Source organism: Equus asinus, chromosome 9, assembly GCF_041296235.1.
Source record: "Equus asinus isolate D_3611 breed Donkey chromosome 9, EquAss-T2T_v2, whole genome shotgun sequence".
In the NCBI taxonomy this organism is placed as follows: domain Eukaryota; kingdom Metazoa; phylum Chordata; class Mammalia; order Perissodactyla; family Equidae; genus Equus; species Equus asinus.
The window spans coordinates 52210200-52229674 of NC_091798.1; the positions used below are offsets into that span (position 1 = coordinate 52210200).

At 39.7% G+C, this 19475-nt stretch overlaps 1 pseudogene; it reads right to left on the reverse strand.

The window, feature by feature from the left end:
- Positions 1-4897: 4897 nt before the first annotated feature.
- On the reverse strand, positions 4898-5876 carry LOC106842791 (small ribosomal subunit protein eS6-like; annotated as a pseudogene).
- Positions 5877-19475: the final 13599 nt, after the last annotated feature.

The window sequence follows — 19475 nt, forward strand, 5'->3', positions numbered from 1 at the left end:
TTTTGTGACTGACTTCTTTCATATAGCATAATGTTTTCAAGGTTTATCCATGTTGTAGGTTACAGCAGTAGTTCAGTCCTTTTTATGACTGAATAATGTACCATTTTATGGATATACCACACTTTGTTTATCCATTCATTGGTTGATGGACATTTGGGTAGTTTCTAATTTTTGGCTCTTATGAATAATGATGCTATGAATATACGTGTTTTGTTTGGACGTGTTTTCATTTCTCTTGGGTACGTACCCAGGAGTACAATTGCTGGGCCATATGGTAACTCTATGTTTAACCTTTTGAGGAATGGCCAGATCACTTTCCAAAGCAGTGTCCATTATCTCTTGGTGGGATTATTACATCAGCATTGTTACTGCTGTCCTTACTTCCATCTTTGCTGCCTCACAGTCCATTTTCAACAGGTCACTTTTCTGCTCAGATCACTACAATGGGTCGTTATCTCACTCAGAGTAAAGCCAAAACACTTGCAACGGTTACAGACTCCCACACAATCCAGCCCCAGATGACCTCATTGGGTTTTTTTGGTTTTTTTGAAAGATTGGCCCTGAGCTAACATCTGTTGCCAATCTTCCTCTTTTTTTTCCTCCTCTCCAAAGCCCTCCCACTACATAGTTGTATATTCTAGTTGTAGGTCCTTCTGGCTCTGCTATATGGGACGCCCCCTCAGCATGGCTTGATGAGCAGTACTAGGTCAGCACCCAGGATCCAAACCAGCAAAACCCTGGACTTACGAAGTGCAGCACAGGAACTTAACCACTCAGCCACGGGGCCGGCCCCGTGACCTCATTGGTTTTATCTCCTACTATGCCTCCTCCCCTGCTCACTCCCTACCAATTTCTTTGCTATTCCTTGAATACACCAGGCACACCTCCTCTGCTTGTCTGTTCCCTCTTCCTGGAACGGACTTCCCACTATATCCATAGGGTTTGCACCTTACCTCCTCAGAGCTTTATTCAAATGTCTCCTTCTCAGTGAGGCAGTCAACACTGTCTAACTCCCTTTCCTGCTTCCTTTGCATGTATTTGGTTTTGTCCATGACACTTACTACCACTGAATGTACTATGTAGTTCATTTCTTTGTTTTCTATTTGTTCTCTCCCACTAGATAGCTAGCTCCATGGAGGCAGGGATTTGGGGAATTTGTTCAATGTTCTGTCTCCAGGGCCTAGACCACATGGTAGGATTAAAGACATATTTGATGAGTGAATGATTGAATGAAAGTGTCTTGAGGCTGGCAGCCATACTGGAATAGGTAGAGAGTGAACAGGAAGCGAGGACACGAGCCAGTGAGAGTAGATGACACTTCCTGTAAGTCTGAGGGTGAGAGAGAGGTTGGATAGAGACAGATTCCTCTGCCTTCCCTCCTGTTACTATGGATGAAGTGTCCGTGCTCCTAATTAAGGCTGACTCTCCACATGTACCCAGGTCCTTTTGGGAGGAAAAGTTTTCCTCTACCAACTTAGGTCCAAATAGTTAGGAGCCGAAAAATTAACTGATAATAGATTAACTGGAGAAAAGACAAGGTCTATTTTACAGGGGCAGGTGGAGTTGCTCAGAGATGAATAACTCACTGAATAGCTAGAGATAATGGCTTATATACCAAATTAACACAGCGGGGGCTAGGGTTCGAATGGGAAGGTATGGAAGGTTCTATTTGGCTTTTTGATGCTAATGAAGATGGGGAGTCTATCTCCTTCCCGGCTAGAAATTTCCCTATTTGAGGAGAGAGAGGAGTATGGCAGCTGAATTCAAACTTTCTGGTGTTAAGGGTCAGTCTTCTTTCAAACAGGAAATTCCCTCAGAGGGAGGTCAACGGCAGCTGTATTTCCAGGAGGTTCTGCTTGTTGAGATGTTTCTTCTGCGGCTGCTGTCTGTTCAGATGTTTTCAGTTTAAAATAGGCTCATACCACTTTGGTGGGCTGTTAATTCCTTCAGTTCCACTCCCTTTAGCCTGCACAGATAGGCTAAGTGATGCACGCTCATGGGGTAATATTCACACAGAACACACATGGTGGTCACCCTTGGGGCTGAGCATGCTGCAGGCCCTGCTCAAGGACATCGTTCCTGCAAATTTCTCCACTCAGTCATGCACACACACACACTGTTATTCTCCCCAGTTTTAAATAAAATAAAATAAACCCTTGGTTTTAATAGGAAAATTTAAATATGTTTGGGTATTCGATGATACCTAGGAATTACTGTGAATATAGGCCATGGAAGACCCTCATTCTCAGGCAAGAAGAAGAGACCACACAAATGCAATAAACACAGAAAGCTCTCTGTTCATCCCAATTACAAAAAGTCTTGTCTTCTCCCATAAGTCTGGGATCAAACCTGCTCAGAGAGGAAGAGAAAAACTAAGGGTTAAGACCAGAAAAGGACCTGGTGAAAGTAGGGCAATACTGAGGGAGACTGCCATAGGACTGGACTGCCAGGGAGGCATCGCCATGGCCATGTGCCTAGAAGTAAAACCCAGTGATCTGTGATGCCCCGGATCATGAAATAGAAATTACCAAAGACTTGAAGAACCATGTTAAATATTTAGTGCTCAGTGTTGACTGCATCACCTACCAGCAGCAGATAGCTTTTGGAATAAAAGAGTAAGCATAAATATTATTAACTAACTTGTCAGTTTCACCAAATACCATGTTGATGTTCTAAAAGCCAATCCCCAGGCCATCCTTAGATTGAGAACAAAAATGAAAATCCCAGCACTTACTTCTATAACCCACTTAATATTGACAGTCTTAGCCACTCTTAAACACAGCCATGAAATGCCAGTCCTGCACTCCCATTTGTTGCCTTTCCTGCACAAAGCTGATACATTTTCTATTAATTTCCTAGTTAATTCAAAATTAGCTAATGTGTTTCTATAGATAGATACCCACCAAGCTGAAAGAAAAAAGATGATAAAAGAAAAAGCGTATTTGTCGTTGTTGCTGTTGTATTATGGTTGTTCTCAGTGACGAATTAAATTATAAAAGGACCGAAATGTCAGTGCATTACTAATTCCTGGAAACATGGCCTCCTGAGGTTACTGTGGTGGAAAGGCAAAGTAAGGAAGAAAGTGTCAAGTTGGGACTCACAGACAGTGAGGGGCAGCTCTGACTCACTAATGTGCCTTAGGCAAAGTTTCCTAAACTGCTAGATTTACTGAAAGAAAAATATCTGCTGGGGGTCAGTCCCAAGCATAGGCATACTTGGCATGGTCCCTCCATATGGGAGGCCACAGCCAAGGGGGAGACAAATACTGATGTATTATAAAGGATTTGGTGGGTCTTTTCCCCTGATTCCTGGGAGGGAGCTTCTAAACCCTTGGTATTTCCTCAGTGAAAGGAATGTCTTTGTTATTCATGATGAGCGCCTCAGGCCACACTTGGATTTATGCTAATGAGGTGACTCCTGGTGAGGCCCTAGATAGTTTCAGGATAGGGGCTGCCATGCTGGAGAGACCACCTATATGATTAGATAGTTGAGGCTTTGAGCCAGGTGTTATAAGCCCAACTTCCCACCCTCTGAGGAGGGGAGGGGAGACCAAGATTGAGTTCAATCATGTGGACAACAATTCAATCAGTCAAGCCTATGTAATGAAACCCCAATAAAAACTGGGCACCAGAAGCTCAGGCAAGCTTCCAGGTTAGTGATGCATATCAATGTGCCAGGAGGATGACACATCCCGAGGACATGAAAACTTTTTGTTTGGGTCCCTCTCAGACCTCACCCAATGAGATTTTTCATTTGGCTGGTCCCAATTTATATCCTTTATAATAAAATTATAATCCTAAGCCTAGTACTTTCCTGAATTCTATGAGAAATTCTAGCAAATTATAGAACCTGAGGAGGTAGTGGGATCCCTCAAATTTGTGGCCAGTTGGTCACAAGTTTAGGTGGCCTAGGAACCTGAGAGCTTACAGCTGATGTCTGAAGTGACAGGAGTCTTGTGGAGCACTGTGCCCTCAACCTGTGAAATCTGACCTAATTCTGGATAGTTAGTGTCAGAATTGCATGACAGATCACAGAAAAACTTCAGTACCATGCGGTTAATGCTAAGAGAGGGGCATGCACTGAGAAAGCGCAGTTGGCATACAGAGAGAAGCACAGAACCCAACCTATTCTCTAAGGACAAGGAAAGCAATTTTTAGCTAATGTCACTTGAGATAACTCTAAGAATGGTTTTTTTTTAAAGACTGGCCCTGAGCTAACATCCTTTGCCAATCTTTTTTCTTCTTCTTCTTCTTCTCCCCAAAGCCCCCCAGTACATAGTGGTATATTCTAATTGTAGGTCCTTCTAGTTGTGCTATGTGGCACACTGCCTCAGCATGGTTTGATGAGCAGTGCTAGGTCTGGGCCCAGGATCTGAACTAGCGAAACCCCGGGGCCACCGCAGCAGAGCGCACGAACTTAACCACTCAGCCATGGGGCCGGCCCCTCTACGAATGTTTATTTTGCAAAGTTTGAAAGTAAGAAGAAGAAAATAAAATCACCCAACCAAAGATAATCAAATCAATGTTTTTATTTTGGGCATATTTTCTTCTACACATCTTTTTACGGATTTTTACATATTTGAGGTAATACTATATATGTGATTGTTTTTATTTTCATTTAACATGTCATAAGCGTTATCTCTCGACATTAAAGGCTCATCACACATTTTCATGTTAATGGCTGTAAAACACACTATCACATAGTTACAATGCAGCGTACATAACCCTTTTCCTGACTTTGGGTGCTTGGGTTGCTTCTGGGTTTTGATATAACAAATAATACCAAGATGAATATCTTTATGTATAAATCTCTGTCCACATTTCTGATTATTTCTTTAGGATTAACTCTTTTGTCTTTTTGGGTGTCTGCTCTTATTTATTTGTTACTCTTAAAAATCTTATTTTTTACTAGACTGCAACTTCGATGTAGAACCTCTCAGAGACGACAGCCTCTGTCCTTGGCAATCTGTTCGAGGCATTTTTCTTTGACCTCCTTCATTCTCTTGGCCATAAGTTTAGCATATTCTGTGACCTTTCCTTGTTTGTCTTAGTACCTGTTTCTTCAGAGCAATACACAGACGTTGGTGTTGCAGGACATATGGAGCAACAAGATGCTGAATCTTGGGCTCTTGGGTCCTGGTTTGCTTACCTTCTTTGTTCCGGGGCTTTCTCACAACACACTGAGGGACATCATCTTCTTTGGAGAGACTGAAAAATTTACAAATTCTACTAGCACTTTTGGGCCTCAGGAGATGAGGCACAGTAGTCTCAGTGAGCCCAGGAATGTCCTTCTCCCCTTTTCTTTTTGCAATAACCAAGTTACAAACATTCAGATTGGCATCCACATTTTTGCTTTCTTTCTCCAGTCCTCCTTGGTCTGCAACAGGAATGCCCCTTACTCAGTAGCAAGTGGACACAGCCGTGGGTCAAGACACCCTGATTCACCAGGAAATCTAGTTTGTGATTTCCACCACTGACTTGGACCACATAATCCTTCCGTTCTTCACCCTGAGCAGCAGCAGCAGCTTCTCTGGCCGTATGCTGCTTTTTTTTTTTTTTTTAAGATTTTATTTTTTTCCTTTTGTTCCCCAAAGCCCCCCGGTACATAGTTGTATGCTTTTCAGTTGTGGGTCCTTCTAGTTGTGGCATGCGGAATGCCACCTCATCGTGGCTTGATGAGCCATGCCACATCCAGGCCCAGGATCCAAACTGGCGAAACCCTGGGCTGCCGGAGCGGAGCATGTGAACTTAACCACTCGGCCACGGGGCCGGCCCCTGGCCGTATGCTTCTTAATAAAAGGTGTGAAGGTTGTGTTCGTTGTCCGCTTCAATGAGTTTCTAGCTTCCAGTGGTTGCGAAAAAGATGTTCAGCTTCATCTTGAAACAGGTGACCACCTCCAAGTTGCCACCAAAAAAAGCAACAAACTCTTGAAGTAGAGCTACTGAGTAAAAAGGATTTGTTTTTACAACTCTTGAAACCTGATGCTAAATTGATTTATAGAAATATGAATTTACATTCCTGCCAGGTGTGTGCGAGGGTTTAACTTAAAGCTCACTTGCTAAAACGAAATCATTTCCTAAAAAAACTGGAAATCTGATTGGCCCCCAAAATTTATTTTATTGCTTTAATCTGCACTCATTTGACTACTTGTACTGGCTAAATACTTTTTCATATTAGTTAATTGTATTTTTTCTGTTTGAGAACTTTGTTCTGAGTATTCATTGGCATCTTAAGTGGTTAACTTAAACCCCACTAACTATATCATACATATCATACATAGTACATACACGATAGATTTTTACTAAGGACTGATATTACGAGAGGGTGTTAACCTTTTATGAAGTTGTCACTAACATTTCATGGGTTTTTTCTTCACTTTTATATTTGAGTGTTGAGGATTATGTATTTATGAAACAAAAGAATTTTTTTTGATATTTTCACTTGTGATTGTATGCTGCTCAGATTGCCCTTCCAGAAAGGACCTCTTGCCCAGTGACAAGGAGTATGCTTAGCTGATAGCCTCTAGCTGTTAGTTCTTTCAGGTTTTGCCTCAGCTTTTGAGCTGAGGGCACCCTATTTTCAAGATGGTCCTCAGCCAATGAGTGAGCAAAGCAGTAGTATAAGGGGCTAGCCACTTCTGCCCAATGCAGGACCCCTCTAATGGCTATTTTTTGCCTAGTGCAAGAGCCCACGGGCAGTTTCTTCTCAGGAAGAGAGGTCTGTTAGAGCCCTGAGGGGCTGCCCTGCACACGTGTGTGAAGCACTGGATCAACATGGCACAAGGGATGGACTGTGGCAGAGACAGAGATGCTCTGCTCAGATCTTCCTTCAAAAATGCACTTGCTGCCCGGTTAAACAGTGTAGTTAGCAGACAACCTCCAGCTATTGGTTCCTTCAGAGTGCTCCTCAGCTTTCCAACTGAGGTTGCTCTCATTCTCAGGGCTGCCACTGTCCACATATTGAGCAAGAAACTCATTCAAGGGCCTAACTAGTCCACCCAACCTGGGACAGCTCTAATGGGAAATCTTTGTTCTAGAGTTCCCCTTTGGGCTAACTGACCTTTCTCAGACCCACATTCCCTGCCCAGTCCCGCTTCCTCCCCTTTTCCTTTCACGGGTATTACTTACCAATAAGCCTTTCACATTCTAACACTAATTCAGTGTCTGCTTCCTGGAAAACTCGGCTTGTGACAGAGAGCTTCCATTGTTTTAAGCTGAGGACATTCTTCCCATTCTGATACTAAAGGAACATTCACATATACTTTCTGCTATTTTTAGAAATGACTTTACTTTTTATTCATCTGCAAATTACTTTGGTATAGTACTAATGAGGATCTAAATTGTTTGTTTTCCTGGGGGGGATGATGTTAAATATCTCTGCCTCCTGGCCTTTATGACCTTATCTAATCCCCTCCCCTTGAGTGTAGGCTGGAGTTACTGGCTCAATATTAGGTTATAAATAACTGCAGATCCCATCCTGGGCTCTCTCTCCCCGTTTCTGCTGGATTACTTGCACTGAGGGAAGGAAGCAGCCATACTGTGAGCAGCCCTACAGATAGAACCACATGGTGTGATGAGGAGCTCAGGCCTTCTGTCCAACGGCACAAGAGGAACTGAGACTCTCGAGCCAACAGCCTGCAAGGAACTGAAGCCTGCCAACAACCATGTGACCAAGCTTGGAAGCTAGTGCTTCAGCCTCAGTTGAGTCTTGAGATAACTGCAGCCCCAGTCAACAGCTTGACTGCACCCTCCTGAGAGATCTTGAGTGAAAGGTACCCAGTTAAGCTGCTCTTGAAATTCCTGATTCAAAGAAATTCTGAGATAATACCCGTTTGTAGATTTCAGCTATTACATTTTGGTGTAATTGGTTATGAGCAATAGAGAACTAACATATTCCTTAAGGAACAGACAGTACTTGCAACTTTATTTATGTTTTTCTTGTTTGTTTCCTTGCTTAACAAGCTAGAAGTTTACTTCTCATCCAGTTAACAGTCCAGGCCTACCAATGGGGTTCTTCCATACTTGCAAGTGGTTCCCATCCCTGTGTCTCAGGCAATTGTTTAAATTTCACCTTCTTCAAACTAGAAAGACAGGGGAGAAGGATCAGAAGGAATACAAACCCAGTCCCTTAAGGAGCAAGACTTGTAAGTGGCACATATCCATTTCACTCACATCCCATTAGCCAAAATTTGATCCCATGATTATACCCAGCTGCATAGGAGGTTTGAAAATCCCAACGTCATTTATCGATCATTCATTCCTTTCCTCCTATCGCCAGAGTATTTCATTCATTCCACTTTTTTAAACATTTTATACAGTTTTATCATTACTTTTCTTTCTGAACAAACTCTAAGCTGATTTTTTACTGTCTCGTTTACAAATGAATGATTAAATCAGTACGTCCAACTTTTTAAAAAACTATAGGTATTTTTAAATTTAATTTTTATCAAAGTAAAATATTCATATAGAAAAGTACACCAAGCATAAATGTAATTTCTATGGATTTTCACAAAATAGGCACGTATGTAACCAGCCCCCAAAAATCAAGAAATGAAACGTTACCAGAGCTGAAGTCTCCCTTGCACCACTTCTAGGTATCTTAGATTATTTTTATCTGTTTTAGAACTTTATATAAATGGACTCATAAAGTATATATGCTTTAGCGTCTGCCTTCTTTTGTTCAATATTACATTAGTGAGATTGATCAGACTGTTGTCTGTAGTTGTGGTTCATTCATTCTCATTGCGGTATATTATTCCATTGAGTGAATGTACTATTTCTTTATTTAATTATTTATGGACATTTGAATTGTTTCTAGTTTGTTGGCTATTACAAATAGTGCTGCCATGATCATTACTATACCAAAGAAATTGCCCATTAGAATTCTGTTTTGAATTATAATAAACCCACACATTTGGGAAAAATCAACATTTTTCTAATATTAGTCTTCCAGTGCATGATCAAATGCATATTTCTAATAAATCTTTTAAATTTTTATATCAGAACAGTATTGTGATATTATTCATACACATCTTTCACATTTCTGTTAAAGTTATTCATTGGTACATAAAATGTCTGTTGACACAGTTTCATAATACTTGAAAAGTGATTATTCTATTATATAGCAATGCTATTTTACATATATTTTCTTTTATTCAAGATACTTTTAGAATACTGATTCTAAACTCTCAAGGAAATGCCTGTAATGTTCCATTATTTATATGATATTTTTAGTGCTATCTTTTATTTGGCTGCAGGATGGCCATTCTCATCATAATTCTTTCTCTAATGCAGGTATGTTCCTGTGAATCATGTGAGCCTGATATATATTTATTAGCCTACTTTTCTACCTTTCTTCCGGTATTCTCCTGATTTTCCTCTTACCTCACTTCTTTTTAGTTCCTTTTGCAGGTTTCTCCTCATTTATCTACACTTTTAATGTGAGTGTGTCCCTGGGCTCAGTTCTTGGATTTCTCTTTTTAGCCTCATTCCCTTAGTGAGGGAATCATATGACCCAAACACATGACCTTAAATACCAAAATGCAAATGACCAAAAATGTAAACATGCACTCTGGACCTTGGCCCGGAACTCCAGCCTCTTATGACCACTCATCTCCTTGTTATTACCATTTCACTATCTAAAAGGCATGTCAAACTCGCATGTCTATAACCAAATCTTCCTCCCAAACCCACCCCACCGCAGTCTCTCTTATCTCCATAGGGCCGCCCTTTCCTTGCAGTAGCTCAGGCAAAGTCTCTCTCTTTTACATTCTATAAAAGCCAATATGTCAGAAAATCATGTAAGCTTCAATGTATAGCCAGATCTGACCGTTTTGTACCCACTGCGCTGCCAGTAGCCTGCTTCAAGTTTCCTCTTCTCACCTGGATCACCAGAGACTCCAAAATGATCTCCAGCTTCCATTCTTGCCCCTGTACATCCTTTCCTCAATAAAGCAAAAATTCTATTATTTAATTAATTGTCTGCTCAAATTCTTCCCGTCACTCCCATTTCATGTTGAGTAAATTCAAAAGGAGCCTTCCATGATCGACTTCCTAATCCCATTGCTTCACAGCCCCCATATCATACTACGCTCTCCTTTGCTCACTCGACTTCAGCCAAGCTGGGCCTCCTTGCTGTTCCTTAAGCCAGCCAGGCATGCTCCTGCCTCAGGGCCTTTGCACTTGCTGTTCTTTCTGCCTGGACACTCTCCTTTGAGACATTCTCACAGATTATTGTATTGCTTCCTTTATATCTTTGCACAGATCTCACATTCTTAGCTAGGTCATCCCTGACTACTCTATCTTAAACTGCAAACCACCTCCCCATCCTCAGTATTCCCTTTGCCCACGTCACCCCTTTCTTTTACTTGATAGCAATTTTCCCCTTTTTAATAGATTATAGAAATTGTTCATTCATGTTGTTTTTTCTTGCCTCTCCTCATCACCAGCCCCGTAGAGTGTCAGCTCCATTAGGTCGGAGACTTTCGTCTGTTTTGTTTACTGCTGCATCTCAGCATTGGAATAGCGTCCAGCAAATCGTAGGCATGCAATAAATATTTGTCGAATCATTTGTTGAATAAATCAAGAAAAACCATTATAAGCCTGTTATTTATTTAGACTTTAGAAGGTAATTCCCAGAGGACCTAAAAACCCAAAAAGGTTCTAAGTTGCTGCTGGAAATGAGCCTGGGCACAGAGAGGGCACTGCGGGAAAGGGATCCTTCTCTTTACAACCCCTCTTTACTATTTGATTGTTTTTATCATGGGCATGTATTACTGTGATAAAAATTTTTAAAACTTTTAAATAAGCCAACATGGCTGGAAAATCATAGGATGATAACAATGTAGGAAGGCTTGCCAACAACAATTTACTTTACAGTAAATTGTTCTAAATCTGTTTTGAGAGCAAAGTATTGAATCTGTTAATGGTACATACAGATGGTACAAAACAATAAACTGCTTTTTGGTGTTGGGTGTAATTTTAAATAGAATATCTTTTGTCATATTTTGAAGTTACTTCAATCTACTTATATGATCGTGCTTTATATTATCACATTAAGTTCCACATATTTCACAATGAGTATAAGATGTACAGGGATGTCATCCTTCAAGGCTTTATATAAAACGTAATTTCTTTAATTCTTTAAGCGTGGGTGGAGAAATAATGGCAATAATTTTTCATACACAGATAACGGGTGTATGTGAATGCTGGCTAATTTGAGGACGGAGGTAGGGAGGAAAGGATGGACATAACAAAAATAATTTTGTCTTAGACTGCAAGTGACATATACTCAAACAATTGCTTTTTCAGAGTCCTCAGGCTTGTTTCTATTCAGTGTTTGCTGAGCTTTAGAGAAGGCTGAATCTCACCATGGCAAACTGCCATCTTTGTCAGAAGCAAAGAGCGGTTTACATTCAAGGCACATAATAAGCGCAATGTGAAGTAAAAAACAGTGTGAGTTCTATTACGGCTGATTAGTCCATTGTACACTGTTACAACTAACATCTTCCTTGTGCTAAAAATAGTGGGAAGTCACGGGACCTCAGCAGCATGATCTTTCACATGTACCCTTTCACAAGATTGCCCAAAAAAGCTGCCTTGAAATCCCCAGAAAAATTGGAAGGCTACTTAGTCACTTCAGCGTTCTCCAAAATATGTCGTTTATCTGAGCTCTGAGGAAACCTTTCAGAAAATGAGGTGCAGAGAACACATAGCTCCTAAAAACTAGGAACTGCTTTCTGGCTTCCTTTGCTTGATATGATGCTTGATATGAACATCATGAAAGTGAGTTGATTGCTGTTAAACTTGCATTGTGGAATTAATACACATATTGATGCATTGGTCACCAGTAGCCTGAATAAAAAAATTAAATAAATCTCTCTGTTTGAAGTGCAGAAACAGAAGGGAGTGGTATGAATAAACTCTGAGTCCCAGGTCATTTCAGCATGAAGTCAATAGCTCTTCTCCTTGAAGGGGAGAAAACAAACTGCTTTCTATTCTATTGAAAGCCTGGAAGAATTTGCACGGCAGTAATCCGAAATCCAGAGGCAATCTATTAAGAACTCAGCATTACCAATCCTGAGACTCAACTGATAAGCACATTCTTCCCCCCCACACTCATTAATCCTCTTAAAGACTGTGCTAAGTAATGAAAGGGTGTGATGAAAGAGGCCCCCCTTTTTTATTACAACCACATAAACTGCTTGTGTAAATGTTTCATTAACAAACTGCTGGACCAGTATTTAATATCCTTTGCCTCCCTCCCTCTGGCCCCCTTGGTATGGTGCCCCTGCGTACAGCATGACTAAATGTGTGATTTACACATGTTTAAGAGAAACATTCCCACACTTGAATGCTGTTCCATGACAAAGGGAGGGGAGGGGCTGAGAGAGAGGTGTTGAACCTATTGTAGACATTTTAATTTACAATTCTCTTCTTATGGGCTTTAAAAGATGAATGACTTCCACTCACTTATCAGTTTATGTTTCATTTCTCAGTGTTCTTTCTAAGTGCTGGCCTCTATGTAAGTGCCCTTGGTCAGATAATTGAGGCTGGGCCTTTTGGAGACATAGATAGATACTCTAATATTATAAGAAAACCAAGAATTCCAACGTGTATCCATTGTGCATCCTTTTCTGAACAACTGAGAGGCCCAGATAGATGACTTACCTTTACTTTGAATATGCCAAAGGATGCCAGATACTTTGCGGAAACTTGCATCCTGTGTTTTCTCTCTGTAGTCATCTAATGCAATCTGATGTTTTACGTTTTTTGGCTACCTAGTAAATCCAAACAGGATGCCTGCATTCTCTGACTTTTAAAATGTAGCATTTTGGTATAAAAATACGGTTTTCTTTTAGACAAGCAAGATATGCCTATGGCACCTACTGAATTAGTCAATATCTAGTAACAGGATCTATTGACGTAACTTGAAGATTCAGAATCAGTCATTTAAAAGCATGGTTTAAGTTAAATCATGATACAGTAAAACAGTGCTACTGGGCCAAATCATTAGACAATACTTTTATGTTGTGTTCCAAGAGACTAAAAACTTTGAAAAATTAATACATAACTAATACACAAATACAAATGTAGCCTCTTTTTATACAAGTGTCTTTGTCCTGGGCATCATTCATTTAATTTCAATTTGCCATGAGCATCTGGCCACAGCTGGGGTCACTCAGCTTAGGGGAAGAACCACATTTGGGCCAGTGTGTGTAGTTGTGTCTCCAGCCACAACTATGGCCTGGTTTCAAAGTGAATAGAATCATTTAGATCAACAATGCCCTGGGGGATAAATGCTTAAATGTATTCAACCTTAGAAGAGCTGAAAACATCGATACCCTCATAAAGCCACTTTGATTTGGATTGACTATGGTTGTGTGCTATTCATATACATCATTGTTTACTTCACAGAGCTTTTAACATGACTTTTGATTTATAGAAATCATGATTCAATTTCTGCCAAGAAGTGGTAAGCTCAGACTTCCCCCAGATTCTTACTCTCTCTCTGATGTGACAAAATTGAAAGAGGAACTTTCTTGTTACAGCATAAACAAATTGCTGTATAACAGTTTATGTGCACTTTTTTTTTAAGACTTTCACCGTTACAGGTTATAGCAAAGTAGATTGTCCAAATAAGGGCAATCAATTATCCAAGCATGTTTTTAATGTGTTCACAGCAAAACCATTGATTTATACTGGGGCAAAGTCTACGAGCTAGATGCGTTTCCCACACAGAAAATCTGTGTTAGCAAAGGAGAAAATTCACCAACATGGCCGTGTTGTTCACTTGTTTAGTGCCAAGCTCTGAGAGGTTTTTATTTACAGGAACCACTCGGACACACTGCAAAGCTCCATAAATAACATACCCCATTCCACGCAAATAATGCTGTCTGCACTTGGTAAGAGTTTTTATTGTGTTTGTTTGATACTCCGTCAAATGGAGACTCTCAAAATTCTTTTCTAGCTGTTCATTTATTGCTAAGCCACCAAAATAAATGGCTTTAAACCAAGCAAAATGGGCTTAAGTGACCAGAATGGGATTTTGTTTTGTTTATTGGTTAATTCCCAAACTTAAATAAGGATTGAAATATTTTAGATTTTCTTGTGTTAAAGTCTCGTCCAGAGATGCAGTAGAACAAAGGCCTGGATTTTATCAAGAAAGATGTTCATTGCTCGAGAAATTGCATGAAAATAATATTTAAGCAGACACAGAATTCAGACTATAAGAAGACAAAATCGTGTTGGGAGAGCTGGTGTTACTTTTTCTCGGATAAAGATGAGCCTGAACACAACATATCCATGGCTCAAAAAAATTCACAGTTCTGATGGAGATAAACTTAGAAAGCCTCGAGACAGCCCAGACTCGTCAGCATCTCACAGTTAATTAAAGAAGTGAGTGAAGGCATCAAGGCTTGCTCCCTTCTGCCTGAATAATTCACCGCCTGTATCCATTATTAAAACCCGTTACTTCACCACAATGATTCCCAGCTCGAGATGGATTGGTCTCAGAACCAAGAGATAAATTGTAACAAGGCCTACAGCTATATTAATAAATTGAAATGAACATTTATTTGCTCATCTAATTAGAACTGTAGTTTTTCCAAATAGTGTAGTAATGTATTACTTTGACAGACAGCACTACCTACCTTTTGTGAGATAAAATGAACAGGAGGTCTTTGCCCCAGATTTGGGATTTCTCTGCATAAAAAAGTTCTTTGGTCGCTGCTGTTCCTTTTAAACCATTCATCCCACCACTGTGCTCTGCCGATCCTATCTCTCCAGGATTGATGGGAGCTTAGCTTTTGAGGTACTTCGTCAGAGGGCTGCAAAGAATCGTGCATATAGAACGCGCATTCTTCTTTTGTGCCGTCTCTCTTTTTAAAGTATTGCAGGAAGAAAAAAAGAAGAATTTAAAGATTTTCCCCACCCCCTTCCCATCTCCATTTCCCTTCATTAGGATTACAAAGCATTAGAGCTCAGAGGCTCAAAGAACCTGTGCTTGGGTTTGATTCCTGACTCAATCACCAACTTCTGCACAACCTCACTTTCTTCCTCTGAAAAATGAAAATACTAATGCCCGTTTCTGCAGGGTCTATATGAAGTTTAGAGAGAACCTCTATAGAGCATGGAATCATAGTTGGCACGTAATTGATGATAAGTGCTATTATTATTCAGCAATTCCCACCCTTCCCTACTTGCAAATCAGATGTGAAAATCATTTTCTCACATTAGCATGGAGGGGGTTTTTATATAACATAGCTAGCTCTCGATTTCTGACGGACAGAAATGAAGATGGCAGTATATCACCGTCAAACTTTTCCGCTATGAACGATTTCCATAGCTAAAGTCCTGTCTCCCCAACAAGATTATAAAATCTCACGTGACAGAGTTTGTCTTCTCCCTTTCCTGGCAGAGGGCCTAGGACATAGCAGATGCTTAGTAATTGGCTTTTTACCATAATGATAAGTGCGGTTATTATGTAAGCTGGTATGAAATAAACACTCTTCTGTTGTGACCTGTGACCCTCTGAGGCACACAGAGGCTGGAGAAGCTGGGCCTCCTTCTTGCTTTTATACAGCCATCAAATTCAAATGCATGCTTCTCCAGACTTCAGCCCCATGGTCCATAAAAGGAATATACTTTCTTTCTTAAAATTAGCCGAAATTGTACTTACCATCTTAAATTTGAAGTCCAGTTGATTGAGCACTTTTCATTTGATAAAATGGGAAATTTTTTAAAAATAAATTTCTGGGTTTCTAAAATGAACATCAGGTCCCTTAATCTGCTCTTCACCTTGCAGATAAAATAGGAAATTACTGACCATTTCTTCTTTGGCAGATTCTGGCCAAGGCTGTACCATTATAAGGAATAGTTTCAGACTCAGTTTGAGAGAAAATGCACTTCTTATCTTTCTTCAGTGTATTCCAAAACTGATGAATAGTGCAAGCTTCACTAGGTTTGAAACCCATTCTGAAAGTAAAATTTTTAAAAAAGGAAAATAATCTGCAAGGTATTAAATACATTACTAAGAGATCTAATGGTGCTCCTTTGCAATGGCTTTGCTTCCAGGGCAAGAGTATAAATTAAGCAAATCAGTAGCAAGTTTTATGTTATCTAAACAAATACGGTATATTGTCCTGCAGTAGGCTCTTATCAATTCAAAACAAGGGGAAGCAGGATTCAGTTTAGACGCTCCTCCAATTATTCCTTATGCTATTACTCCATGCAGTGTTTAAAGACAATATACATTGGAACAAAATTATTTTTATACGTTTGAGTAACTTTTTTCCTATTTAAAACTAATGCAAACTTAAGGTAAAAAGTCCAATAAATAAAGAAGGTTATAAAGTGAAATGTAAGAGTCCTTCATTCCTCATACCAGAACAACTAATCCACTGTCCAGTTGTAAACATTACTGATAGCTTCTTGTATATGCTTCCAGAAACTTCCATGCATATACAATTATATGTGTATGCTTCCTGATTTGTTCTGTGTTACACAAATGAAGTTGACCTATACATATTGTTTTATAATTTCTCAAAACTTAATGTTATATCTTGGATATCTTTCCACATGGATCTATCTCTTTGTTTAAGGGTTGCATAGATTGTTTTTGTTTGTTTGTTAGCGTAGATATACTATATTTTATCTAACTATTCCCCTGTTGAAGGATATTAGAGTTGCTCGCAATTTTTTAGTATTGTAAAAAATGCTTAAATGAACACCCTTGTAGCAATATATTCATTCACATGTTTGAAGCAACTGATTCATCCAATGTGTGATTTTAAAAAGATATTGCCAAATTTTTCTCCAAAATGTAGATTTTAAAAAGATTTTTCCACCATTTAATAGGACGCTTCTATAAGTCGAGGAATACCATTAAAATCTAGTCAAATCACAGTAAATTATTCCTTTTTAACAATTAGCTATGAATTATACTCATTTAATGGCAATTATGCTGTTTGACAAATGGAGTGTTCATTCATTGATTAGAGAATTAACAATGTACCTCATTCAAAGCAGAATGAAATGTCCCAGGATGCCTGGTCTGAACTCAGTCAATGCCATAGAATCTCCAGAAACGTAATTTCAGACTCTAATTAGAACTAAATCTTGAGACATTTTCACTATCCTAGATTTCTTCAAAAGATCTTTTAGTTTTTGCTTCTCCTGATTGGAATTGCCAAAGAACATTCCAACATCATCCATCACCCTTTGCCCTAATTTAGCTCACCCCGCCATTTTGCTCCGCCCCTTCCTCTGCTTGAGCCCCTTTGCCCTAATTTAGGAGCAAAATACAAATAGTGTATCACCATCTTATTAAAGTTACATTACTTTTCTTTTTAATGTGAAGCCATGAGGGATTTAAGATTTCTGTAGGCAGCTTCCCAAGGCTGGATTTTCAGAAGGAGAACAGAAGAGGAAATCAAATGTACGGTCCTCAGCTTGTAATAGTTTACACTTGAGGTAGAAGAGAAGGTGGATTTTCAACCCTATTGGGGAGGCAGTATCAGTTCTTCCCACCTTGTGTAGTAATAGAACCCATAACTTTCAGCTGAGCACATGGTGACCCAGATTAAAGACCTTGTGATTAGGGGTGTCCCTATAACTAAATTCTAATAAATTATGTGCAGAAATAACATATGGAACTTCCAGATTATGCCTTTAAAAGGAAGAGAGTCCCCTCTCCTTCCCTCTTTTCCCCTGGCTACCAGCTGAAGTGTCTATGTGGATGAGTCATCTTGGATCACTGTGACAAGGATAATACCTTGGAGATTCAGAAGCAGTAAGACAGAAAGGCAACACGGAGCCACATACCTTATGGCTTGTCCTGCTTATACTCAGACTATTTCAGGAGAGAGAACTAAGCTTCTATTTTTCTATTTTCCATTATACTTTGGGTTTTTCTTCCAGCAAACATATATCCTAACTAATAAAAGTCTCCAAATTTTGGAATTCTCAAACAACTTAGATTGCAGGTCTTGGGCAAAAGCATCTCTCTTAGCAATGCTGTATTTTCTTCCACATCTGATTGTAGACTGTGTGTCTCCTGAATTAGTTCATCTCTCCCTTAGGGCTTTGCTAAAAGCAGCAGGAAGAGTCCAGCACATGAGAATGTTCTATATTAGGAGTTAGTCGACGGCTTTCCTAGAGTCTGAAAAAATGTTTTGCCCCATTTAATGTGGATCAACTAGCTTTACGTTCCTACAATACTGTCCTCACTGTCCTACCTCTTCCATTAAGCAAATTAGACATTTTAGGTTCGATTACTTGGAGCATCTTCTCCTCCCCATACCCCCACTGGTTCTGATACCATATTCTATTTCAATTAGAAATTATATTTCTCTGTGCAAATCAAAGACCTGAAAATTAGTGGCTTAAACAATGTGGAAGCAGAGGGAGGGACATCTCATGTAAAGAGAAGCCCAGAAGACCGTCATTGCTAGTTCTAAGCTTCTCTTCGCTTTTTCCTCATGGTCTACTGCAAAGCAGCTAGCTGGTTTCAGCTACTATAGGAGAACATACAAGAACAAAAAGTATGCCTCGCAGCTCCTCCTGTCCTATTTTAAGTAGCTTTAGTAACTTCCTCTTGAATATCATTGGCCAGATGTGTGTTTTGTGGCCATCTCTAACTGCAAAGAAGGCTGGAACCCTGGCTTTCTAATCTGGGCACAGAGCCAGTTCCACTAAATCAAGATTTTGGCTGTCAAGAAAGTTAGAATGGAAGACTGTTTTATTCTACACAGGTCATGATCCATTCTAAAAGTCTGATATTTTCATGGTTTATTCCAATGGAAAGTTTTATATTCTCCCAATCCAAAAAATTACATCCCCCAAAAATTACATCCCCTTTGTATTTCCCTAAATACATATTGAGCTATTAAAGTTCACCTAAATGAAATGCTTTCATCAGTAGAGTCCCTCAGTTGAGTGTCTTTTCTAAGAAATACTAAAAAGGCATATATTACCCAGGTAGTATAACTTGCGATCATGTTTCAGAAATACTAGTGCAATGCATAAAAGAGCCAGGGATGCCCAACGCTCTGTTTTCTGGGAGGCTTCTTTTCGGCATGAAAGCAGTGGATCTCACGTGCTTAAAGGAGAATGTGAGAACCGCTTTTCTGAAAAGAGAGAGAAGAGACGGAAGGAATGGAAAAAGGAGAAGGAAAACATCAGACTAAGTGACATGACTGGGTTAGGTGAGCTAATCACACTTTCTCCCTGAAACCCTCGGAGCTGGAGTGGAGAATTTGAATAAAACATGCTGTGTCTCCAGCACACTGTTAGTGATGTGCTGTAGTCACTATCATTTTTCTTCTTCTGGGAATTCAATTTGTCCCTATTATGCCAAGGTCATGAATTGAAGAATCTTAGTGGCCATCAAGGCTCTGCCTTTGAAGCAAAGGGTCAGTGCATTAGTACAAAAGGGAATTAATCCAGTGAGCCAGCTCACCAAATGGTCGTTAATTC